At 42.5% G+C, this 26,908-nt stretch overlaps 1 protein-coding gene across 1 annotated transcript in view; it reads right to left on the bottom strand.

Moving 5' to 3' along the window:
* Nucleotides 1–25,550, bottom strand: part of SOX13 (SRY-box transcription factor 13) — a 65,871-nt gene extending 40,321 nt beyond the window's left edge. Inside the window, exon 1 of the mRNA XM_077334633.1 lies at nt 25,333–25,550. The gene's annotated coding sequence lies outside the window, so the exon portion shown is untranslated. The remainder of the gene's footprint in view (nt 1–25,332) is intronic.
* Between the last annotated feature and the right edge of the window lie 1,358 nt (nt 25,551–26,908).

Below are 26,908 nucleotides of genomic sequence, written 5' to 3'. Positions count from 1 at the left end.
ATTCCTCTTTTATTTCTTTTCTTTTCTTTTCTTTTCTTTTCTTTTCTTTTCTTTTCTTTTCTTTTCTTTTCTTTTCTTTTCTTTTCTTTTCTTTTCTTTTCTTTTCTTTTCTTTTCTTTTCTTTTCTTTTCTTTTCTTTTCTTTTCTTTTCTTTTCTTTTCTTTTCTTTTCTTTTCTTTTCTTTTGCTCCATTCTTCCACCAAAGAGTTCAGGGCACCATACATGGTTTCCACTTGATCCTCATAACAACTGTGGCAGGTAGGCTAGTTGAGAGTGCAGCTGACTGGAGTAACTGAGCTTCATGGCTGAATGGAGATTTCAATCTAGGTCCTCACCAGTTCTAGTCCGTTAGTTACATCATAGCAGCTGAATCATGTCCAGTTTTAGCCAACTCTGCCTATTACCCTTGAAGGAAGAATCTGATCCGGATCCAAAGTGGTGGCTTGCACTACAAGATAACGACAGAACAGCTTACATTACCTCCTATCACTGCACCAACTCCACCGAATCCAATCGACCATCCCAAGATGCATACTGTATTTTGGCACAAAGTAACTTTATCAGGACAAACTGTTTTATATGCACAAAGCAACAGCTGGATGAACACTTGATATGTATATTTCATTTATTCATTTATTTATTAATTATATTTATACCCTGCCCTCCCCGGAAGCTCATGGCGGTTTACATTGAACTTATGAACCATACATGGAACAATCTGCATTAATAATCAAACAATAATATTAACAACAGTGGTTGTAACAATTAAAAAATACAACAAATAAAGTTGTAACAGCACACAATACAATATAACAGCACAACAGTGCAACAGTGCAATGGCACAACAGGTCCAGAGCGCTCTGGTGGAGTTCTGGGGTGGGGGGAGCATTTTAGGCATTTGAGCACAGAGTAGGAAGTAGGACTAGATTACCTGTATAGCCCCTTCCAACTCTATGATCCTATTTCCCTTTGGTCCCAACAATCAATAGGATAAGTACCAGGTGTAATAAAAATCACTCAACAATATTAATGTGTTCAACTCTGCCTAACAGCTTTTATGTCAAAGTAAAACAGAAATATGAGTCATTACGAATGTCATGCCATAATGAAGAAAGTATAATCCTGCTGTCTCCAGAGGTCATTTCGACTACAGACTCTTAAGTACCAATCATAGATGGTAGCAATCGATTCTTTTCCAGTGCATTCCTGCCATTTCTTTTTCCTATACACATCTGAAATCCACACAAATGGGAGAATGTCACTGCAATCCTAAGCAGAGTCACAGACTTCTGTCTACTGAAGTCAATGGATGTAAAAGGGTATGACTCTACTTAGTATTGTATTGCAAGAGGCCCAAATTGGACATTGTACTCTTCAATCACATTTTTCAACTTGATCGTCATTGCAACTATGATGCATTATGATTAGTGTATGGCAAACCCTACAATACTCCAAACACTACATAGCATCAAAACCTGCCATGGAATTTTCACTTGTCACCTAGCTAAATGGATTTATATTTTGCTCCGTTCTTGTGTACCAGCTCAAGAAAATCCTATATTCAATCTTAAGAAGCAAGAGTAGAACATTAAATAAAGATCTCCTTATTATCATCTCTTGATATATTACCAATAATAATGTATGGCAAAAGAAACATTATATATATATGGCATTTATAATAAAAATGATAAATACAAGCCCCTCAATGTTCAAATGAAAATACACTCATAAAACAGGAAGGCTCAGTGGTTAAAATGACCAAACAAGAACGTAAAAGCCACCTTCTCTGTCCTGTCATTTCTTAGAGAGAAATCAGCAGGTGTACTCAGAAGCCTCCTAACATCTATTTAATAGAGCTTACTTCCAGGAAAACATCCTTAGGACTGCACTGTTATTTACTGGAGACTTAGAGAATTTCTCATTCAAGGCATATCTTATTGATCAGTAAAACAATTCAATACATCAGTAGTAGAACCAACTTTAAAATAAATCTCTAAAGGGGGGGAATATTTGGTTCATGTTTAAAAAGCAAAACAAAACATCAAGATAGTTTTAATGTAATATTTAAAAAGCAAAGTCAACATTCAAAACATTTGAGCTGAAGACTGATTAATAATTTAAAAGATAAATAAAAACATTTGGGAAAACTCATCACTCAGAAATGCTGCAAATTTAACCATCAACATGCTTAAATGAAAATAGTTTGGTCGGGGTCTTGAATCATATTTTGGCCTCAAACAGAAATTGCTCCAGACCTGTCACGTTAATATTAATCTGGCTATTTCGGAATAAATGCCTTGCTGAAAACATACAAATATTCTATCCTTTTACATAGGCTAGGAGCCCTCTACTAAATCCAGTATATGTTCTCATCATCTTTAACCCCTAATTCTGTGGGTTTTTAGAGTTGCCAGTCTCTAGGTGGCAACTGAAGATCTTCTGGAATTACAACAGTTCCACAAAACTGTTTCCACACTATCAATGTCATTTGGATTTGCATTTTTAAAGGGTCAACTTTTCTGTCCATTCCTGCATTAAAATTCACCTATCCATGCACAGTCCCAAATTGCGATCTGACTTACCGCGCATTTTGTGAATTCCCGGTTACAGCAATTTCATCAATCAAGGCACAACCTAATTTAGGGCCGCCAAAATGGGAAATGTGAGCATTCAGGTTTTTCCCTGCGCCCACCATTTTGAGTCATTTGGGAACACCCCTTTCCTTGTCACAGTCCTCCCTTCTGAAAACAGGCCTTTTGTTTTTTTAAAGGAGGGGCTGAGTTATAACACTGTTTCCAAGTTTTAAAAAAGCAGTCTTGCATAGCAGCATTATAATGTTATTACCCAGGGTTGTTTTTTGTTTTATTTTTAATTACATTTAGGACACTTTGGGGGGAAAGGAGGGAGGTGATCAAGAACACAGAATGACGAGATTAAGGGGCATAATGAAAACAAATGTGAAAGCATGCACTATTTTGCAAAAAAAACACATTTTTTGAAAAGGGGGAGGGAAGCCAGCTTGGTGTGGTGGTTAGGAGTACTGACTTCTGGTGAGCCGGGATTGATTTCCCACTCCTCCCCCACATGCAGCCAGCTGGGTGACCTTGGGCTGGCCACAGCACTGACAGAGCTGTTTTGGCCGAGCAGTAATATCAGGGCTCTCTCAGCCTCACCTACCTCACAGGGTGTCTGTTGTGGGGACAGGAAAGGGAAGCCGCTTGGAGACTCCCTCTGGTAAAGAAAAGCGGCATATAAGAACCAAGTTTTCTTCTTCAAAGCATGATTGGCGGTTGCCTAAATCAACTCAGTGTAGAAAGCATATTGAAAATTTCAGCCTGGGAAAGGTGGGGAGGAAAGCCCAAATGTGGAAAGGCTACAGTCAACTTGCAGCATCCAAATCAAATCCAAAGCAAGGCTAAAACAAGTTATGTCTCCTAATGTGGAAATGGACCAGGTAAACAGATTAGTTCCTCTGTAGAAAATGGCTGCTCTACAACAGTGGTCCCCAACCTTTTCATCACCGGGGACCGGTCAATGCTTGACAATTTTACTGAGGCCCGGGTAGGGGGGGTAATCTTTTACTGAGGGACGTTGCCATCGCCTGAGCCCCTGCTCCACTTGCTTTCCCACTGGTGCCCCTGACTTCCCGCCACCCGCTGGGGGGCACTGCCAGCAGCAGCTGCACAGTGCCACACCGAGGGAGAGCCCCAGGCATGGCGGCCGCTGGAGAGCACCAAAGGTGAGCCAGCAGTAGACTGGCAAGGCAGCCCCCGAGGCAGCAGCCAGGGAGGAGGACAAGGAGGAGCCGCGGCCCTGCAAGCACAATACACATGCTCCTGTTCAAACTATTGATGTCCAACTGCAGCTGGAAATTATTTCAAGCAATGAGGATTCTAAAACGCAAGATCAAAGGAGTTGAACCCTAATTTAAAGATCCTCCAGTGTCTGCCCCAAATGTTCTCCTTCCGTTCAAGTGGCTGTTGTCACTTGATGAACGATTGGATTAGATCCCTCCCAGTCTTGCTGTCGTGTTAAGGTTCAAAATTAAACTGAAGATTCTGGAATGCTTCTAACATAACTGTATATGAATGTATGAGTTCTTCTTATGGGTTATATTCTGGGTCCTTACCGTTCCAAAATTATCTGCTCACTACATTACACAGATAGTTAAATCAGTATAAACGCAAAAGAGCTGCACTGGTTCTGGCAAGACGAGGACTGGCTGACATTAGAAAAGCCGCATAGTATAGTGACATCCTGGATGTCTTGTCTAGGGCGGAGACCAGGTTCACATCCTTACTCTACCATGGATGCTTACTGGGTGTTGTCGGTATGAACAGATAATACTAATTCTGATGGCAGATATACGAACGATGTAAGCAGCTTTGGATCTAGCTGGGTGAAAAGTGGAATATAAATGAAGTAAATTTAAAAAATACAGACAAATGGTCTCTCAGTGTAAGGTAGCTAGCTTTGTGAGTTCAGATAATACTCAACTGTTCCTTCAGCCAAGTGCACCTCTATCTGGAGATTACCAGACTGCTTCCATGTGAACCATGAGAGGCTACTCCAAAAATACTAACACTTGTTTATCTGAATATATAGCTCTCTCCCTTATAGCTCTGTTGATGCTCTTTTAATGAAGTTTAAACACTGTAGACTACTTGGCAAAGGGCCCTACTTGTCTCCTAAGCTAGCTGAGCAAAGAAGGACAAAAAGAACCCAAAGCCCAACTCATCCTCAACAGCTGCAGTTATTAAGACAGACCACCACTTTGGAGTGGCTAGCTACAAGTCTGCCACTGATACTGATGTTATGTGCCAGCTGCTCTGTCTGCTTCACAATCTAACAACAGATCTTAGCAGCTACATAAGAAGCTCCAGATTGTATTTTTTAAAAGCCAGACTGCAACAAATGCATGCACACATGCACATATACGCAGACCTTAAAGCCACTGACCCATTTATGTGCATCCATGCAGACACAAACTGTGCTTCAAACCAAGAGGAACTTAATCATCCCAGACCAACAATCTTGTGTGGTGGCCTATCAAGGGCTCAGTAGACCTCAATTTTGATGCTGGCCTGGGTACTGCATACCCAGGGAGACAGACTGCCAAGCACAAGATGCCTAGAAAACACCAGGATGATATACTTAGTGAACATACATTTGGAACACTTTCAGAGACATACAAACCTCTCCTGCAGGCTGGAGATCCACTTACTTAAAAATACTTAGATCTGAATGCTACAGTTATCAACTTTCAGATGCAGACTGAAGTTATCCCTGAGTTAAAACCCATCTCCAGACTACAGAGAGATTCCCTCTTGAGAAAATGGCAGCTTCAAAGGGTGAGCTCTATGGCATTACACCCCTGTTGAGCTCCTTCCCCTCACCAAACTTGGCCATCCCAGGTGCAGCCCCCAAATCTCCAGAAATTTTCTAAGCTGAAGCTGGCAAGCACACTGAACACAGAGAAATGTCTAATGACAGTGTTTTGATTTCCTTGACTTCTTTGTTTCTCAAATACCTGAAGACTAACTTCAGCTAGTGGTTATGTTACACATTATGCAGTGACAAACAATGAGGCCCCTCCTCAGGCTACGTGGTGACATATACCATACCCCACCCAGGGATGGATGGCTGAGAGAAATGAGGACAGGGGGGTTACATTGCCAATCTTGGTTCAGGTTGCTTTTTTAATGTCCTGTCAGAATTGTTATGGGACTACATTTGGTTTTATATGTTTTATGGGGATTTTCTATTGTAACTCACCACAAGTCTCTAGAGAGTAGTAGGCTAAAAATCAAATTAACTAAGTTCTGCCACTAAGCATACAGTTAAGGAGGAGTTGTAACCAAGCCTTTTGTGACTAATGTACCTGTATGATATACCTGCTTCCATCCACCTATTTGTCACAGTCACATTTTACATGTTTAGGCATTCAGACTTCAAAATATTGTGTATTAAGTAGCCCAAAACACAATTCACGGACCTACTCCAAATTATCCTTTATTCTGAAAGCAACCGAGCAACTAGATGTCAAACCTTTGATATGCAGTTAACACAAAAGGAAGGAGAAAGATGCTGGTTTCCTGTGTTCTCCAATTAAGCACCCAGCCTTCATTTTCAAAGAACCAGCCCTAGAAACACTCCCACCCTTATAGTCCCACACTTTCTGTGCCATTTCACACTCCAGAACTGGGTATGAGCAGTTTGTACAGCAGGGACTGTGTTTCATAGCCCTATGGTGTTGCTGGATTCCAAATCTGGGGGTAAAGGTGTTTCCACATGTGAGGGGTTTGGGTTGTTGCTGGTTTTTTTTCCTTATATTGACTTTTAATGTAAATGTAAAAACTGAATTGAGACAAATGCATAGAATCAGTTCAATAGTGGCAAAAGAGTTACACAGAAGAAATGAGAAGTACTGCTCTGGTGGCAGCATGGATGATGATGTTAGCCATTCAGTCATGTCCGACTCTTGGTGATCCTATAGCTCAGTTGTCTCCACATCTTTCGATCTTACACCGCTTCTTTTAGTTGTATAATGCTCTGGCCAGTGTCCATTTTGATCATATCTAACCATCACATTCTTTGTCGGCCTGGTTTCCTTTTACCACTGACCAGTAATAATTGCTCTCTTCATTGAGTTGGATCGAATGATATGGCCAAAGTAAGCGAGCCAGATTTTCGTGATTTTGCCTTCCAGTGATAAATCAGGTTTATGCGCTTTAATATTTCCTTGTGATTTTGCAGTCCTTGGAATCTGCAGAAGCCTTCTCCAGCACCTGAGTTCAAGCGAATCAGCTCTCCTATCACCTCCTGTCCAGTTTCTTCATTATCCAGCTTTCACAGTCATCAGTGGCTACTGGAAATATTGAACTAATCTATGTTACAAGATCCTAAAATAAAATAAAAACCCTGACAACTGCATTGTATGTTTATAGTCCAAAATGATAACCAAACATACTCTGTGCTGTTCTTCATCACAGGTCTATCATCTTTATATCAGTTTGTCCTAAAATGTTCCTTGTGGTGTTCTTTATAAAGCATGAGCTTCATTTATTATTCTTTGGGACAAGAAATATTCAGCGTACTTCAGCTCCCCTCCCCCTTCTGCCTGTAGAGTTGCACCACCTGGGTTTGTCGCTCACCGTTTGTATCTGCTCATCCTAAGTAAAGGTCCCTCCTGTGTTTTAGTGCACTGGAGATAACTAAGATAGTGCCCCCAAGATTTTGCTGCACAAAGAAATTTCTTTTACTGCAGAGCAATAAAACTGCAGAGTTGCAAAGGAGAACTTTTTCTCTCTGCATTGTTTGCTTCAGGCTTTCAATTGCGCGTGACCCACCCTAAAGTTTAGGAAGAATGGCATTTGTTTTGTTCTCCAGCTTCGGACAACAGACAAGAGACTCTTTGTGTCCCTCGGACTCCTGAGGCACCTGTTCCCACATCACTCCATTCCTCACAGTGTGCCCTTATTTATCCCACCATGTCCCGCTGTCTGCTGTCTCCAGTAGACTGCTTTGGCAGCCCCTTCCTCCACCTGCCTTAATCTGGCACCAGGTTCCAAGCAGAGGCTGTGGGCAAGGCACAGTTGCTCTGCATGCACAGAGCTATGCTTATGTCAGGCATTTGTCATGGGTAGCACATGGCACCAGGGCACAGAACAGAGCGGGAGGTGAGCATTCAGCACTGGCCTGGTAAATTGGCACCAAACCGAGAAACCCCTAAAGATGCACAGCTGCCACAGTCAACAACAGCTCCGGGACTTAGAAGGCAAACTCTGAAGTTGCCAACCACCTGGAGACAGATAACCTGTGCCTTTAAAAGAGCCATAATGGGCATAAATGGGCAGCTGAAGTTTTTCATGGCATGGAAGTAGGTAATACCACCTGGTCAATAACACTCCATTAAGCCTCTATTAAAAGGATGGTACACTTTTTTTCTCTGGGCTCTTGGCAACCGTATCTGAAGCTGTATGACACAATCAAACTTCAGAAGCTGTCATTCTGAGATAGAGCCATTGGCTAAGAGCCTCAGCTATGAATCTAAACATCCCCACTTCAAATGCTGCTTCTCCCATGAACTTGCACACACTGCTAAGAGATGCTAAGCACCAGTAGCCTCTGCAGTTCCTGCATTTGAGGGGCAAGGTTCAGACACCCAAGGTGCTAGAGATCAAAAGCAGAACCAAATTGCAGCCCTCCCCTCTCCCCACCTCTGCGCTGGAAGGATTCCCTCATCACAGGTATGACAGCCAGCAAACAGCACTGTAAACCCTTAGTGACTTTACACTTCCAGGCACCATATTGTCCACATCCCCACTAAACAATCTCCCCTCCCCTAAGTGGGGGGTGGGGGGTTAGATAGCCTAACCCTTTCTGGCTCAGCATGAAAAAAACTGTGGTGTTCCTTAAAGATGATACTTTAGGTATGCTCAGCTGGGACTGCTCTCTTCTATAGGCCAGTGTCTCTTTTACTGCCTACAGCCTGCTGGGTTCAGGCTCATGCTGTGTCTTTCAAAAAAGTCATGGCCATTTCTCTTCCACAGCTCAGATTCACAAGGGGGAAAAGTGGCTGAGAGTATCTGTGGGCATTCATACCACAGTCCTGTCTTCCAGTTCCCAGTCTCTTCAGAAGTTTCCCTCTGCATCCTCATCAGCCACCCCAAGCAGCTTCTGGAGAGGCAGCATATAAATTCTTCAAATAAATAATGAATAATGAAGCCAACCTCCCAGGAGACATAGTCAAATTATTTCAACAGAATTAATGGTACAAATCGTCTTTAACCATTTTCAGTGCTATAAGCAACATAGATTGTCAAGCATAGCCACCATAGGTCTAAACACAGACATGAAAGGTTTTCTGCATGCGACCAGGGTCGGCCATCTATACTTTGTTTTACCACACAGTGAACTGCATACTGCTACACAGCCAAAAAGATTCAAGAAGGCTGAAGATTGGAATTTTTTCCCTACTCTAAAACCCCACTTGCCTGACAAAACAGTATTGATCCCTTAAAAGAAAACTAATCAGTCAACAAATATTTGCAGTAGTTTAAAGGAAGCACTGCATCCCCAAATAGAAATATGTCAATACCAGACAAGGGGCAGAGCTGGTTTGCCATTGCATGCCTCTGACCGTTTACGCACTGGGAACTTCACTGCCCCTGCTCCTGTACAGGAGCACAAATTGGGGGCAGATGAGGTGCACCAGGCCAAATGCTCCCCCGTGTGGGTGCAGGAAGAGGTGGGGAAACCTGCTACGACTAAAACTCCAGCCTGCAGCCCAGCATGAAACCTCCAGTGCGTAAACAGTCTCTGCATAGCAATCCTGGTATTCCTTGGTAGTCTTCCATCCAGAGATTTACCAGGACTAAATCTACTTAGCTTCCAAGTTATGATGAGGTCAGGCTAGCCTGGACCATCCAAGTCAGGGCACCCTTGCCATGGGTTTTGCTTAATTAATTTATGTCCCAATTTCTTTCAATGGGTCACAAAGCAGATTACATTATTCTTCCCTCCTTTATTTTAGCCTCACTGTACTGCTATCCCATACTGCCTTGCAAGGAATAAGGAAATTTTATGGAGGGTGCTGTGATTTGAAAATGATATTCAAGATTACTTTCTATTCAGAAACCACCATTAGCAGTAGGTTGAGTGGAGTGTCCATTGTATTTCATATTCAAAATTAAACACATTACGTAACACTTTTCTACCCTGGCCCCAGATTGGTGAAATATATTGTCATATGAGATCAGTGCCATGCCAGAGCCATCACAGTTCTGCAGGACCTGTAGGATGGCAATTTCTGCTAGACCTATGGTTGAGGCCAGGGCAGCTTAACATCAGGGAGATTTCCAACTTCTCCTCTCCTTTTAGCCCCCCTCCCCTTTTAATTCTTTGGCTGGGAATATGTTCCTGACCTATAGGCAATCCTGCAGACCAGACTGAAGACAGCTGGATTGGTGGGGTGGGGTTTTTAGTTTTAGTATTTAGGAGTTTTAAATTTGGCTATTAATGTTTTACCCTATGTTGTAATCTGCCCCAAGCCTGCTTGCAAAGAAGGGCAGTCTATAAATCAAAAGATAAGTAATTTTTTTAAAAAAATTATAATAACAAGGTTATATAGGACTTATTTCATTATTTGCTATTAGAACATGCAATGTAACGAACAATTTGCTTGTATACCCATTGATATTTGAAGAAAATTGTGTTCAGAGATGCTACTTCAATCAGTATAAGCAACTGAACCTATAAATATTCAGTACACTCATGTGCTAAACTGAGTGGTCTTAAGAAGAAAATGAAGATGCAGAAACACAACAATTAACTAAACCTATTTTAAAACCTCTCTTATACTTCATAGTTTAATGTTAGCAAGGCCAATTTTAATATTCTTAATTTTAAAATATTTTAGTTAAAAAAGACAAACCTTTCTACCACCATACCTAAAGATCTATTTAACTTGCTTGTCTTAAGCCTGTTTGCAAACACTTTTCTCTCTCTTTCTAAACTAACCTTACCTACGAAAATAAGCAGTAGTTTATCAACATACATTTAAATAAAAAGGTGAATTTCTCTTCCATATATTCTCACAGCTTTACAACTGGGTTCAACAGTTTGGATTGATAGGGACAGTGAAAAGAGTACAATGCAGATGTCTGAGTATTCCCTGGCATCCAAGAAATGAAGGGAGCACATGATAGAACCGTTTGTCAATGTGACCATTCTATAAAGTCTTAAGTACTGTAGCCTTGTGATGCTCTCAAATAGGGATCTTCTCTGCATTTAATCAAGTGAGCTCTAACCTACATAAGTTTATGTTTCAATAAATTTTACTGCCAGCAGATCTTTTATTTTTTAAAACAAGGAACACATTTCCTGAGTTGTTTGCCAGACAACAGGATCCGTTCATAGGCTTCATAAGCCCCCAGACCCATAAGCAAACTACGTTTATGCATCATAATTATTTATTTGTTTATTTATTTATTTATTTGAATTTTTATACCTCCCATTCTATGCAGCTCTGGGCAATTTACATTGAAACATTATCTAACTTTACATGGGACATATGAACAACTTTCAAACAGCTTTCAAAACATTATAACAGTTCAATACCTCATTATTTCCAACAATCATCTTAATAATCTATAGGAGCATTAGTAGTATAAATAAAAACAACATTGGGAGGTCAATTATTGTAGTCATGGGGGGGTGGCATCTGGGGGGGTGGGGGGTGGTATCATGGGGGGGTGGCATCTCCCCATTAGCAGGTGTTCTGAGTGGTCGGCCTCAAGCGAATGCCTGGTGGAGGAGCTCCCTTTTGCAGGCCCTGTGGAAGGTCGAGCAGGGCACAGTATAGGCACAGTAACCTGTTTTCTTGCCTTAGTCTATGAATTACTCAGTGGAGGTTGGAAATGAACATAGTTTTTGTCATTGTTACAATTTACCTGATAGGGATTAATTTCTTAAAAAGTGAGGTGCAGGACGTGCAACCAGCCTGAAAGTCAAGCTGTCAATCTAAAAGTCCTGTTCCCTAATCCTAAATGTATTGGAAGAGGCTGCAGTTACAAAGCCATGGAGAGAAGGCACACTGAAGACATCCAGAAGGCACCTGGCTTTCCTTATCCCTGGACTTGGACTGAGTATTGCAAAGTTTCCACAGCTGAGCACCAGCAACCCTAGAACAAATGAAGGACCAACATGCTATACATTATCAGAAAGAGATCTGATCTTACAACATGGTTTAACTCTGACATTTTGGCTGGTTTCCTAGAGAAAACGTTAAATGGTACATACATTGTCTTCTGTTTGTGGGCTTTTGAACCTGGTCTTCCATATCTTACCCAATCCGCCTGTCTCTAGAACTGTCTTGACAATCAGTCAAGCAGTCTTGACAATCAGCCCGCAGCTTCTGGGTTTCATGGCTCTCGTTTGCACACTCTGGGACTCCAGCCCAAGTGGATATGCTGTTATTCACATTTACTGTCAGTCTCTATGTATATGCTGTTTCTTTGCTTTGCCTGTTCTTCAACAGTAGGAAGCACATAAGATAAATACTTGACAGGGAAGGGAATTCTGTCTTCCGCTGCAGCAACAAGTTTGTGGTCCACAATGCTATCTTACATTGTATGGCATACCTATCAAAACAGCTAGTGGCACCTTCCATCCATATTCTTTGCAATTAAAAAAAACTTATTTAAAAAAAAACTATTTAATCACCTTTTGTTACTCTTACGGACTTTAGTGGACTTTGAATAAGGTTGTCAATCTCCAGATAATAACTGGAGATTTCCTGGGACTGCAGTGATCTCCTATTGACAGAGGTCAATAGAAAGAATGGTCTCGGGAAAGTAGATTCCATGGCATTGTACCCCACTGAACTCCCCTATCCAAACCCTGCTTTCCTCAGGCTCCATCCCCCAAATCTCCAGTTTTTCCAACCTAAAGCTGGCATGATAACACTGTAAATGTTGCACCTCTATTTTTTAAAAAAAGTAAACAAAACTGCAGCCATAGCTAGTTACCAAAAGGAAATTACCAGGTCTTATCCAGTATAAGCAACAGTAAGTACATAACAGCCAATTATATAAAGACTTCTACAGGCATTAGGTTGGCATTGCATTCACCATGAAAAGGGAGCCTTCCAGCCATGTCTATGTATGTGCAGGTAACCCACAATAACCTGATTCATACAACTGAATGACATGTGAATTGGGCAACACATGGGTTTTCCATGCGGGTATAGCTTCTATGGCAGTCATTCTCAACCAGGGTTACTAGCAATCCCAGGGTTATTTCAGAGTCCCAGAGGTGTTACTCCAGTTGGGGGGTTAATTTTTTTAAATTTAAGTAATTAACTCAGAGACGAGTCAGGATAGAGTGGCTTTCTGCTCATTTGTCTGGTCTGTGTGGTCTTGTTGAATTCTGACACCATGGAAATGGACTGAGAGGGAAGAGCTGAATCTGCTGCACTCCTCCCATTTCCCTCTTCTCAGAATTTCATCTCAAAGCCTTGCCAGCCAAAAATGGCAGGAGGAAGGCTATTGCAAGCAAAAGGATTCAGATATTCAAGCGGGGGGGGGGGGGGGACTGTTTCTAATGCCACAGAGTCTACCCTCCAAAGCAGCCATTTTCTCCCCGAAAACTGATTTCTGTAGTCTGAGATGAGCTGTAATTCCAGGAGATCCCCAGGTCCCACCTAGAGGCTAGCATCCCTAACTGAGATGCCATGCACACAGCAAACATGTAACTTCTGTGGGCATGGCAGGGAGGCATGGTCAGCTGGAATAACTTCTGGGGTTACTTAAAGCCTGAAGAATATTTCACAGGCAAAAGGTTAAGAAAGACTGTTCTATGGAAATAATTGTGCAAATATAGTGCTCATAAAACACATGGCTGGTAAACTCTCAATATGGGTGGAAAGCTAATGTATCATCTGCAGAGAAGTAGATGCCTGGTAATTAAAGAGAAGAAGAATAGTTGGGGTTTTGTAACCCACTTTTTACTACCTGACGGAGTCTCAAAGCAGCTTCCATTTGCCTACTCTTCCTCTCCCCACCACAGACACCCTGTGAGGTAAGTGAGGCTGAGATAATTCTGAGAGAACTGTGAATGACCCAAGGTCACCCAGCTGGATGCATGTGGAGGAGGAATGGGGAATCAGACCCAGGTCTCCAGTTTACATTATGCTCTTAACCATATATTCCTGAGGATAAATGGAGAACAAAACCATATAAACCACATTGGATCCCCAATGGAGAGAAAGGTAGAGTATAAATGAAGAACATAAATAAAGTGTCTGCATATATTTACATAAGATAAACTAGGGGTTAGCCATAAGAAATAAAAGCAAAAATAAAGGCCTTAACCTCAGTTAATTAGCTTCCAAAAAGCTATTGAGAGTACTGGCCCCCTGCCCAATACCATTGATGCAATATATGTAATGTACTGATACTGAAGACTGTGAGCTCTTAATATACTGTATTTTTACAAATGGCTGCAATCAGTTTCGGGGGGGGGGGGCACTTCACCAGCTACAATGGATGGATGTCATCATATGAGAGGAAATGTCCCTGCCTGGTCCTTGATATTTGGACCAGGATAATGTGAGAAGGGGAGGAGGAAAAATGTGTAACAGAGAAGGCAGAATCCTTTGTGTCTGGGTAGAAGAAAGGTTTTGATTGGCTCTTTATTTTGATATTTCTCTCCCCTCCCCCCACAATACAGCCTGCTGAGCATTTTTTCTATGAAAACAGACACTAATTTCAAACCCTAAAGTACCACTATCATCCTCATTCAGCCATGCATGCAGAATTCCAGTCAATTGCTTTTATCCCCTTCCAACAGTGCAAGTGAAGCACTGAAAGCTTCTTTCACAATTGCTGATCATCATAAAAGGTTATAGGCCAGCAGATTGCACAAAAAGACCCGTAAACATTCTTCACATTTCCTTCACCCAAAGCAGTTCTAAATACTATTTCATTTCACGGTGCAACCATGGAATACTGTGACAGGAAAAGGGGAGCTTGACAAAAAAAAAAGGTTCAAGACAGTGACACATGTGAACAAGAATAGTAAGGGTGTATTAAGAATGTTAGATCCATAGCCAAATTTCAAATGTAGCTGAAAATGAGAGCTTGAACTAAAGAATGTGATCATGTGGGTAGCTACAAGAGAAAAGCAGAGAAGATGGAACCCGTCCCCCCCTTTTTTTTTTTTTTAGAAAAATGAAGCTAGTCTTTAGCTACAACAGGATTTGGTAGAGACATGTTAGAAACTAACATAAATCATGGAACTTCCCCCGCATGATGTGTTGCTTGGTCCATAATCCAATATTTCAAACTATCACCACTCACACCTTCAGATGTATTTATATAAAACATTTTAATCCCAATATTCTCCATAAGTAGACTTGAGATGGACAGAAGTATGGTTTTGATAGGCTGCTGTGAATAAGACTCTGAATGCAAGCATGACCCATCCATCAAACCTTCCCCAGGGTTTTCTTTGTATTTTAGCACCAGTTGGCTTGAACAGACATTTTGAGATATTCAATCCAATCATTCCATTCCTCTCTTTAGTTCATCTTTATCACTCTAGAAATCCCAGTTCAGACCAAAGGCCATTGTTACAACTGGAGCTGTTCCAGGTTTGGACATTTGGTGTTGGAACAGGTGTATTATGGATAGAATATGAGCACTGGTTGGGGAATTGGGAGAAGAAAGAAAGTTTTCAAATAAAAATAAAAACTTTCCAAATCTTGCAGCTTCCAGCAAGGCCAACTTTCCCCCTGCCTGAAATAAAAGGAGGCTTTTGAACCCAACAGCTTCACAGCCAGGAATCCAATTATTTAAAAATGCATTAGCACAAAGGAAACAATCTGGTCAGAGGGGTACACAGCTTGCAGTGAAGTTAGCAGCAGCACACTTTCTCTCTGCATGGCTGGGAGTATATTTCAATGAGGTAGTCTTCAAAGTGGGGGAAGGGGGTCAGCATAAACTACTGATTTCTCACTATACCTGTAGTCAAGCAGTTGGGTGGTGATAGCTAACATCTCTCACACACACAGTCTAACAGGCAGAAAACAAGGTAAATAAACCCTGCCACCTTATTCTTCCATAAACATTTCCAACAAACAAAAGGTTAGGAACCAAAGGCCCATCTGTGGGTATTCAGGGTATATAAAGGCTAATATTTTCCATTTGTGAAATGTTGATTCTTCTGAGTAAAGGACAGTCCTGGAACAATAAAAACATCTATAGACCTGTGAATTTGGGTTGTTCACAAACTAAAGTGAGGATCTGAGGTTATAATGGGAGCAACTCTGGATAGGACACAAGTATGGGAAGAGGTGGGAGGGAACAGTGTTTTGTGTGAGACCAGTGGCACAATTCTTACTTTTCCTTGTTTCTGGTTCACCACCAACACCAGCACCATGTATATACCTTATTCTACATAGGCATTTCCAATTGGGAGTCATACAAGGACTGTAACCTCTCCGTGTATAAAAACATTTTTCAAATTGTAACTAACAAAAGAACACAAAACTTTCACACTGGGAGGTATCTACATGTAAACTCTGGTGTTTGCCACAGGCCTCTCCATTTAGGAACCAGGTGCTTGCTGCTGCATATCATGTGAAGTGATCCTCATCCTTTCACACTAGTTCTGAAATATCCAGACATCCTTCTTGGTCTTAGACAAAAACCTGTTTCACAAACTTGCCCAAGTTGAAAAGCCAGCCTGCAGCTAGGCAAGCAACCAAGATTTCTAGTATGGCAATTTGTGTTCAATCTTGACCTTTGGAAAAGTAGAGCTTACACATGTTTCTCCTTGCCTCAGGGACAGTGTCTTGGGTGAACATGATCTTAACAAGGGAGAAGTTCACCAATACACAGGCCAGAAGGCCATCATGCTATGCAGCCATTTTCACCGATACTTGGCCATCCAAAGAGCCACTTAAATCCTGCCAGGTTTCTGACACATGTGCACCCCAGTGGGATCTTTTACTTGTCTTTCAGTGACAGATACCTGCACCTCATGCCACGTCACAGTCTGCTACTGAATTTCTCCTGAGGGTAAACAAATAGAATTTTATTTTTGGAATAATTTGTTAGTCTTTAAAATGACTCAACACCCCTTTTATTCTGCAGTCACACAATAGCATCAGGAGGGCACTTACTACAAAGGTTGTACTGTTGAAATTTTAATCGCCTGTGAAATTTTAGGTTGCTTTCTTTTGCCTGCCAATTCATATTGCATTGTTTATTGGATGCATTACGCTGTTTTATTTCATTTTTCTATCATTGCAAAATCCAAATTATTGGACCAATCTTCTGTAATTGTGAAATCCAGTCTATTTGGATATACAATATTGTAGTTACTTCATTGTTCTTTAATTATGTAATCCAGTTTTATTGCATTGTTCATTGTATGTGTCTTTATCCATTGTTCTTGTAACTGTAATCCAACATCAGTTTCACGGGGAAGGGCAGCCAATAAATTAAAAGAGCAAACAAAACAGCCTACTGGATTCAAACCAGTGATCCAGAGGTAACATTTCCTGTGTCTAATTACCAGTTCCTAAATCACAAAGTTGTTCCTTACCCGTAACCTGTTTCCAGTATGAATGGCTTGTAACAAGTCTACTGCAGAACTCAAAGATAATGCCAAAAGCTGGAAAGTTTGGACAGCTGTCTGGGTAACCTCTTGAGCAACATAAAACTAAGCTCACCCAAGCTGCAGATTTACTATGATCGACACACTACACTTGCAGCTAAGCTTCTTGTTCAGCATCTCACAACATGTGTTAAGCCTCAAGTTAATTACATACAGACATTTAGTATCTGTCTGATCTAAGGTCAAGATGGGTTAGTCTGTCTGAAGCAGTAGAAAAGAGCAAGAGTCCAGTAGCACCTTAAAGACTAACCAAATTTGTGGCAGGGTATGAGCTTTCGTGAGTCACTGCTCACTTCTTCAGTTACAGCTAGAATGTGAATTCATCTGTCCTTGTATCTTGGAGAATAGAGTGATTTCAGAAGCCAAATGAAAATAGCGGTGAATGACAATGCCAGGCTTGATTGGATTAGGTGTGATATGCAGAAGGGTAGTAGGCATGGAAAAATCAGCATAATGAGACAGGAAATCTGGATCTCAGTTCAGGCCAGGAGAATGTTTTGTCTTGACTTCATTATCAGTTGCAATTCAGTAGTCTAATCCCCCTCTGAAATTCCTTTGAAAGAAGCTACTCTTAAATCAGTAACTGCACATACTACAAGGTTAAAATGTCTCCCACTGGTTTTGGGAAGTTTTGGTTTCTGATGTCAGACTTATGTCCATTAATTCTTTGATAAAGGGACTGGCCTGTTTGTCCAGGGTAAAGGGTTGAAGGGCACTGCTGTCATAGGACAGCATAAATCACATTAGAGGATGAGCAGGAGGATGAGCCTGAGACTATAAGGCTGAAGTTGCTGGGTCCAGTGATGGTGTTGCTAGGATCCATATAGGAGCATACCATCTCGGGTTAATAGTCCTGCTCATCTTGCAATGTGATTTATGTTGATCTATCCTTCTGTATATCACACCTAATCCCATCAAATCTGCTATTCTAGAAAAAGGCAAGAGTCCAGGACCATGTTTAAGACTAACCAAATTTATGGCAAGACATTTGAGAATGAGCTTGCCTGGGCTATCCAGGGTATGAGCTGTCATGAGTCACTGCCCACTTCTTCAAATACAGCTAGAATGTGAGCCCATCAGCCCTCATATTTTGGAGAGTGGAGTGATTCAGATGCCAAATGACCATAGCAGGTGAATTATGGTAGCAGGTGTGATTGAGACAAGAAACCAAGGTCATAATTCAGTCCAGGGGGATCCATTGTCTACTCTTGATCTTCATTATCAGTTGCAATTAGGCAATTCTCTTACCAAGGAATTTCAAAGAGAGAGAGACTACTGAATTAACAGTGATCATTTTTCCATGCCTACTATCCCTCTGCATATCGCATCAAATCCAATCAAGTCTACTATTGCCATTTGAAATCATTCCACTCTTCAAGATATAAGGACAGATGGACTCACATTCCAGCTGTATCTGAAGAAGTGAGCAGAGCCTCATGACAGCTCATACCCTGCCACAAATGTTATTAGCCTTTAAGGTGTCACTGGACTCTTGCCCTTTTCTACAGTCGCATCTTAATTCATTTACACTATTACTCCAAGACATACTCTCAAACCCACATAACTTTGGGCGGGCAAATCATTTTAATAATGCTAAATAAATTAGCTTGGCTTGAAACTCAACATCAAGAAAACGAAGATCATGGCATCCGGCCCTCTCAATTCCTGGCAAATAGATGGGGAAGAAATGGAGACAGTGACAGATTTTATTTTCCTGGGCTCCAAGATCACTGCAGATGGGGACTGCAGCAAAGAAATTAAAAGATGCTTGCTCCTGGGGAGAAAAGCTATGGCAAATCTAGACAGCATCCTAAAAAGCAGAGACATCACCCTGCCAACAAAAGTGTGTTTAGTCAAGGCTATGGTATTCCCAGTTGCAATGTACGGCTGTGAAAGTTGGACCATAAGTTGGACCATCAAAGAATTGAGGCTTTTGAACTCTGGTGCTGGAGGAGACTCTTGCGAGTCCCTTGGACTGCAAGGCGAACAAACCGGTCAGTCCTAGAGGAGATCAGCCCTGCCTGCTCCTTAGAAGGCCAGATCCTGAAGATGAAACTCAAATACTTTGGCCACCTCATGAGAAGGAAGGACTCCCTGGAGAAGAGCCTAATGCTGGGAGTGATCGAGGGCAAAAGAAGAAGGGGACGACAGAGAATGAGGCGGCTGGATGGAGTCCCTGAAGCAGTAGGTGCAAACTTAAATGGACTCCGGGGAATGGTAGAGGACAGGAAGGCCTGGAGGATCATTGTCCATGGGGTTGCGATGGGTCAGTCATGACTTCGCACCTAACAACAACAAATAAATTAATGTTCAACTTACAACTATTTAATACTCTTTTCTTTATTGACAAGGGCTGCTTCAGTTGAGTAAAATATTCTATCCCTTATAGATAGTTCACACTAAGGAAGCTTGTACAGATCACAGTTATCACACATACTCAATAGCTTCTAAACAGTTACCGTCAAGGCATTTATGCTGATTTTTAAGTTCAACCAGCAAACTAGGAACAGTGAGTTAAATTTTGTTAGACCCAATTTAAATTTAAGCTACTGTTTGTGCATATAACACACACTGTTTCACAGGCCAGTTCTCACAATGTGGACCCTGGGTAGGAACTGCTGGAGGACTGGTCCAACTGCGTAGAAAATATCGATGCCCATGCCAGGCGCTCCTAGAAATACACCATGTTAAGGCCACCGCATGAAGTTACTGTGCTATGTCAGTATCAACACTGGCTTTCCACAGAGGGGCAGGAGCACCTCCATCAGTCCCCAAAGGGTCTTCTTTAAGGAGCCAATATTATAAATGACTCCAGAAGACAGGCTGGGAAATTTGCAACATGATGCTGTCATGTCATTTGCTAGGGATTCCTAAATGTTACAGGGGGGAAAAGAAGACATAACTTCTTTTAACTGAAAAATTCCTCTCTTAACAGCATGCATCCTGTAGCCATTCTTACCATTACCGTGCAGCTATAAATATTATGTGGCATTTTAAAAACTGAAGATAAATTCAATGTCAAAAGAAGCATACCAGTGGCTACTGACGGGTTTAAGCCAATTTAAATGTCCCAAAAGAAGACAATGAAAAACTGAGGAGTTTCCCCCTAAAATGGCTTATATTTAAATTCTTCTAACCTTAAGTTTGGGGAGGGAAGGCATGATATAGCCTGGTCTTGTCCAAGCTTGGATGCTAAGCAGGATCTATATTTGGAAGGAAAACTACCAAGGAAGGCCCTGCAGAGGAAGGCAAACCACTTCTGCTTCGCACTTGCCCTGCTTGCTGGTGTTGGCAAAAGTCAGCTGCCCCACACACACAAAACCTAAAATCTGAACTCTGTACACAACAGTTTGTAGTCACTGAATGACTCCAGCTGATCATATATATGGGCCCTGGGTCATTTCAACTGAACAGTTGAGTCCTTCTTGTTGGAAAGGCACTATTTGACTCTGTGTGCTGAAGCACAGCCTAAAGACTTTGCATCTACAATAATTATGCTATTCCGTGAGGAGGGTAAAACTGACTTGCAGTATCTGTTTCAAAAAGCAACAGTGTCATCCAAAGACAATCTTAGATAAGACTTAGAATTTAGGACTCAGCATGTAATCCTGATGCCTTCATACAAGTTTCACAATTTGGACTAAGTATAAATTACAAATATGACACATTCCCTCCCTCAGAGGCAAGATTTTTCCTCCATTTTTCCTTCCCTTCAGTGACTGAGCCAAACTAGATATATATTTTCCCCTTTCCTGGATAATTCTGACTGTCCCATCCTGTCACAACATAAAATTTTAGGGGTATTTCTGCACATCGGTAAAAATAGCGTTATGCCAGCTGAATGGCATAGTGCTAAATATTATTGTGCATCCTAGCCCCTCCTCACTTTTTTGCTGTCTCGTTCTTGCCTGCCACTTTTTTGTGCTTCTCACCCTTCACAACTGCTGCTAGAAATGGTGGAAGAGAGCAATGTGCTTTATATCTGACTCTCTTCCGCCTGTCAATCAATCTAGGCAACCAATCCCCTTTCTCTATGCTTTAAAGGTTCCGCAATGCCTGCTAATATATTTTTTTAATTCATACTTCACCATTTAAACACCTGTGTATCTAATCATAGATTCATAGTGCTTTTTGAACACCACCCCTTATGGAATCATGAGTCTTAATACTTTTAAAAATTAATCTCATTCCTGTTTTTTTTTGGGGGGGGGACTTTAGAGAGGCATGCTTTGTGTTACAACTTTTAGGGGGGGGGGAATTCTGGCATTGCCTGCACACTTATCTGCCTATTTATTGCTCCAGGATGTTAGCCATTTTTTAAAGAAAAACATTCCCATCCCCGGGAACAAGGGCAGGACGAGAAAGGCGCCTATAGTGCGTTTGAGCCTCCATACCTTTCCTCTGCTGGTTGCCTGCCTGTTGCTCTCCTAACGCTAAACAGGTTGGCAAATCCACTTTATGTGATTCCACAACTAGCGCTTTAAAACGGAAGATGTAGCCAGCCAGTTATTTCCAGATGCTGGATGTTGGCAATATAATATGAAGAGGCCAGAATATAATGACTACATAAGGTAAGCATTTCACTACATTTTATGGGTACAGAAATCCCCTGGCAATTCACTCAGCTCAGGAACCTGAGGGAAGGAATGGAAGCCCTCTTTAACTTAAGTGACACTCAATAACTTTTTATATTGCAAATTAACAAACAATTTTATTCAACATAGAGGAGAAAAGTTAGGTGGAATCAGTGGTAACATTTCTGACATAACTCAGTATTGATAACTTTGAGGTAAAATCAGTACAAACACAGACTTTACTTCTTTTGGTTAAGGATACTGAGAGTTTTCTACGCTATTCACAATTACTTAAAATCTTTATGCTGAAAGGCTTTTGTTCCAGTGTTTTCCAAACACTCCTGCACACTTTCAGTTTCCAGAAGGCTGGTATACTGTTTCTATTATGCTAACTCCTCTTGAAACACCAGTCTTTGTCTTGAGTTTTAACTGATTCTTAAAGTTTCTATAGGCAGTTTCCAACCATGCCAGCCCACAGACTTCTAAATTCTACAGAGCTAACTCCCTGTTTGACAGGGTAAGGAATTTTCTTCTCTCACTAGAAAATCTATCACCTTTCTTTGATCAAATGTGAGTCTTCGCCTAACTACCCAAATTTTCTTGCCAACTTTCCCCCCAGTTCTCCATCAGTATAAAACTGCTCTCAGCTAAAGTTGAAATGAGACTCAACTCAGTTATTAATGAAATCTGACTGACTTACTCCTCAGCATGCAGCTCTCAAGTCTTTCTCTGCTCAACTGATACTAACCAATCAGATTGCTTGGAGCAGCCTGTCACTCAAAGCTCTCTGGCTCTATGAAAAATTAACCCTTCACAGTCTTTTATCTGTTTGTATAGCATATCTAAGCTTCTTCTCCCTCAAAGGCAAAGCAACTTTTGCTTGTTGGATGGGCACTATCTAAGCTTCTTAAAAGCAACCTGTTATGGCTAAATCCAAAGATGGCAGCCTGAATTCTAATCACATTTTTTATACATATCACCCCACCAAATAGCACACTTTACAGTATGAAGATTTTATATGGACCAACAGAGTCTTGAACATCATGTTTTTCTGTACAAAACATGATCCCTGAATATCAAAGGAAGATCCTTGTCTGACTCCAGGACTGCCACCAAGTGACACTCAACAAGGAACTGTGGACAACCACAGCTTCTTGAGTACTATACCTGTATATTACAACTGTATGTAAAGTCCAGTCTGTGAAAGGGTGCTGGCATCAGTGAAACTATAAACAATACCCTCTGGTGCTCACACATCAGAAGAGAGACAACACAAGATATGTCAGGGTCATATGAACATAGGAAGCTGCCTTACACTGAGTCAGACCATCTAGCTCAGTATTGTCTTCCCTGCCCAACATCCTGTCCCTTGAGACCCTCTAACTGGAAATGCCAGAGCAGAGCGTGAACCTAGGGCCTTCCTCATGCCCTCCACCTCACAGGCTCTTCTGGTTCATATGAGTCACACAACACTGATTCAGACACACCTCAAACCATAAACAATGGGGGATTCTGCCTGTCTGTCAACTGTATCTGGACTTTGCAGCAATTTGGCAAGTTGCAGTTTATGCCAGTACTGTCAACCTCATTCTGTAGAATCAAAACGTCAGCCCTCTAATTATCTTCATTTACAGCAGGTCTAGCTCTAAAAATTAAACCTCTGAAGCTGAGAACAGGAGGAAAATCAGCTGCCTTGAAATGAATGACCAAAGTTCCTGTAACTATGCTATAGATTCAGGATTTGGGATGAATTTCACTTGCTCATTTTGAAACTAACTCTAAATGCAGACTGACAATTGGACTGCACTGTTCTAGAAGGAGGAGGGGGAGGGGGAGGAGGCTGAAAAACTGGATTCGTTTTGGTTTACATCATGCAGGTACTAGAGCCTGTGTTAGGGATGCACAGTTTTCCCACCATAACCACCCAAGTCACACAATTATCAAGTTTGCCAGGCAAACCAAACATTGTGATAATAAAGCAATACAAGATATCTTTATTTTAAGAATCTATTTCTACCACAAAAGGAAGAATGATATCACAGAGAATAATACTGCTGTCCAAAAGGCAGGAAAAGACAAGATCAGAAACAGGCTGTGAGATCCTCAAAATGCAGGAGGGGAATCTTTCTCACATGTTATTTATCAACAATTATGCACCTCCTGCCAATGAGTGTAAAAGAACAGAATGTGATCTGCACAAAACAACCCACCCCCTAAGAAAGCAAATAAAATTCATCCTTTAAGAGAAGGAAAAAAATTGGGAGGAAACATGAGCATTCTAGCAGCTCTTCTTGCAAATTAGAATTAACCTCTTAGCCAGTCAGTGTCTGGCTGCTTATTTTATAACATGAGCGGTGACCTCTGCTGGTGCCTACAACTGTAAGAGCTTCACCCTGCCTATCACCCATTGACTATGAAATCATTGTATTACAGAACCCCCCAGACTGGCTGGCGAGACAGTGCCCCTAGTCAGTTATAAATATGCTGTTTTGTTTTGACCAGGAAATGGAGGGGGCAGGAAATGGGAAGAGGAGAAAGTAGCTCTGATTCTCCCTGAAAGGATTCCCCCCCCCCACCTCCATCATCATCTCCCAGCCCTGACCTATATGATTAAGTTAGCCACAAGTCTGTACCTAAATGAACGTCTGGCAAGTTGCAAGATCTGATAGAGCCCCTGTCCACCAACAGAGAAAGCCAGGCTAAATAGAAAACATGGGAGATGGTGTAGAAAACCTGATGGTCTGGTTTTATTGGGGGGGGGGGGAGAAGGGGAGGAGGGGAGAAGAAAGACTTTAACCCCTTCCCTCCTGGGACATGTTAGGAAATGTCAGGCTCCGATCTTTCCACCAGTGTTAATAGGGGCAAACTGTGTCCCAGCGTAGAATCCCCCCTCGGGGCACTCAATTCACGATCTACTTGCTCTGGAGTAGGCTCGCCGCTGTCCCACTAACATCGGCAGAATGACTTTCCGGGGAGTCAGGGGGCTTGCGGACAACATTCTGCAGGAAGAGAGTCATTCGGGGCCCTCGTCAATAGAGCGCAGGCGGCTTGAACGGGGCACCCCCTTGTAAACGGCTGCACAGAGTGCAGGACGCGGTTCGCTGACACGCGTGCGGTTCCGTTGGGCTCAATCAAAGGCGGACAGACCGAGCGCACAAGCGGCCAACGAATATCGCTCCATGTGTGGAGTTTGCAGGGAGAGAAACGAAAGGGGGGTTCTTTTTTTTTTTTTAATATCAAATCTGAACATTAATTTCCAGCTGAGAAGCAGATGAATGAACTTCACATCTCTTAGAAGGAAGGCAATTAAAAACGCCCCAATCAGCGCAAGAACGAATCAAACGGGGAGCGGGGGGGGGGGCGAGGTCCTTATCACGAACCGAAAGCACGTTAAGAGCTACAAGTTCCTCGAAGCACCCCCGGAGACCGCCACGGCTGCCAGCCCCCGACGGACTCGGTCGGCACGGAGGCAAATGTCATCGCAGGGCGGCAAAGAGGGGCAGGCGCGGAGGGGGCGCCGGAGGACGGGGCGGGCGGGAAGGGGCTTCCGAGGGACCCGGCGGGAGGCACTTACGACGCGGCTTCGCAGGACTCCGTGCGGATCCCTCCGGCGGCGAGTGGCTCCTCTGTCGGCTCGGCTGTTGTCTAGCGAGGCGCCCCGCCCCAGGGGCAGGCCGGATCCGTCTTTCCCTCCCTCGCCTCGCCTCGCCTCTCCTCTCTGTGTACAAGAGCCGGCTGGGCTGTCTGATCACACGCGGCGGGCGAGGCAGGCGCGGACTCCGGCGAGCTCCGGGGAGGGAGGGGGGGAAGGAGGGGAAGTGGGCGGGGCGTTGGCCACGCCGTTTCCAAGGGACTCCCTCCCCCTTTCCCCTCCGCTGGTCGCTTTTGAGACGCTGGGCGGGGATGCGGCGCGAGCAGCCTGGACCCCAGCGGGGCTTTCCCGGGGGGGGGGGGGGTCGCGTCTCCCCACTTCAAAGCCCCCCGTCTCAGGGCGCCGCAGCCGCGGGCGAAAAGTTTGCGCCTCCGCACTGGGGGAAGTTAGCGCGTGGGTGCCCTGTCGGTCCACGAGAAGGCAAGGCAAGGCAAAGGCACGGCTTCTGTGTCGGGGAGGCTCAGCCGTGAGGAAAGAATGCACCAGCTTGCCAGCTGCACTGAGCTCTCTCGACTGAAATCTTAAGAAATCAATAAAAGTAGAACTGCATTTAACTTAAGAATACAGAACACGTGAATGGAAATGAAAAGTAACGAAAATATTTGGGGGGGGGGAAACATTCTACTGAATGTGTTAAATCAGGTCTTAAAATATTTGTGTTAAAATATTTATATAAATAAATGCAGCAATAATAATTTTAGAAGCCACAGAAGTGTATTTAACTGGATTGAGGCACACTGGGCTCTTTCCCCTGTTCCGGTTCTGCAGGCCCGGCCGCGCCGCTGACCTTTCCTTTCCCCTCCCGAGCATCTCGCTTTGATCAGCAACCGCGCAGAGTTCAGCCACCAGAGCCCGGCGTGCAACCAGTTTGCAGGAAGGGCCGCTAGAGAGCCTTCTGTTTTTAAAGGGTTGGGGATCTTCTCAGAGTGGTTTGGTTCATCTATGAACAGACGGAAGGAATTTTCAAAACCTTGCTTTAAATTAACATTGTAATCCAAAACCCAACCAGTGGAAGTTATTTTATATCGAGTGGGGCTGGCTGTATGTTTAGAACCCTGACACCCCAGTCTGGAGAGTGCTTTTTTTTCAAAATGAAGGCTACTGAAATCAATGGCTCTATGTCCAAATAAATGTGTTTAGTACTGAGCTGTGAACGGTTTATCACACAATCTTTATACTTTGGACAGGATCCAGCTAAAGTCCCAACAATTTCAATGGCAGAGATAAGCACATGTTTCGATCTCTCGTTGCAATCAATGGAACTTAAAAGTGCTGAACGTCCATTGAATCATGTTTATTTATTTAATTAAATTTCTATACTGTGCTTCGCAAGGTGATGGTGTGAGGATTGTAACAGGGATGAATTTTGTAAACACATATTCAAATTCCACAAAGGTTCTTCCCTGTCATTCTCTTTTGTAAATTGGAAAGCATACACCTTTGTAAGACCAGAATCCTGTAACAAAGAAAAGAGCAGGAGTCCATAAGCAATTTAAAA

This window comes from Paroedura picta, chromosome 4 (genome assembly GCF_049243985.1).
Source record: "Paroedura picta isolate Pp20150507F chromosome 4, Ppicta_v3.0, whole genome shotgun sequence".
NCBI lineage: Eukaryota > Metazoa > Chordata > Lepidosauria > Squamata > Gekkonidae > Paroedura > Paroedura picta.
The sequence above is the reverse complement of the archived record's forward strand: the minus strand, read 5'-3'. Positions and strand labels throughout refer to the sequence as shown.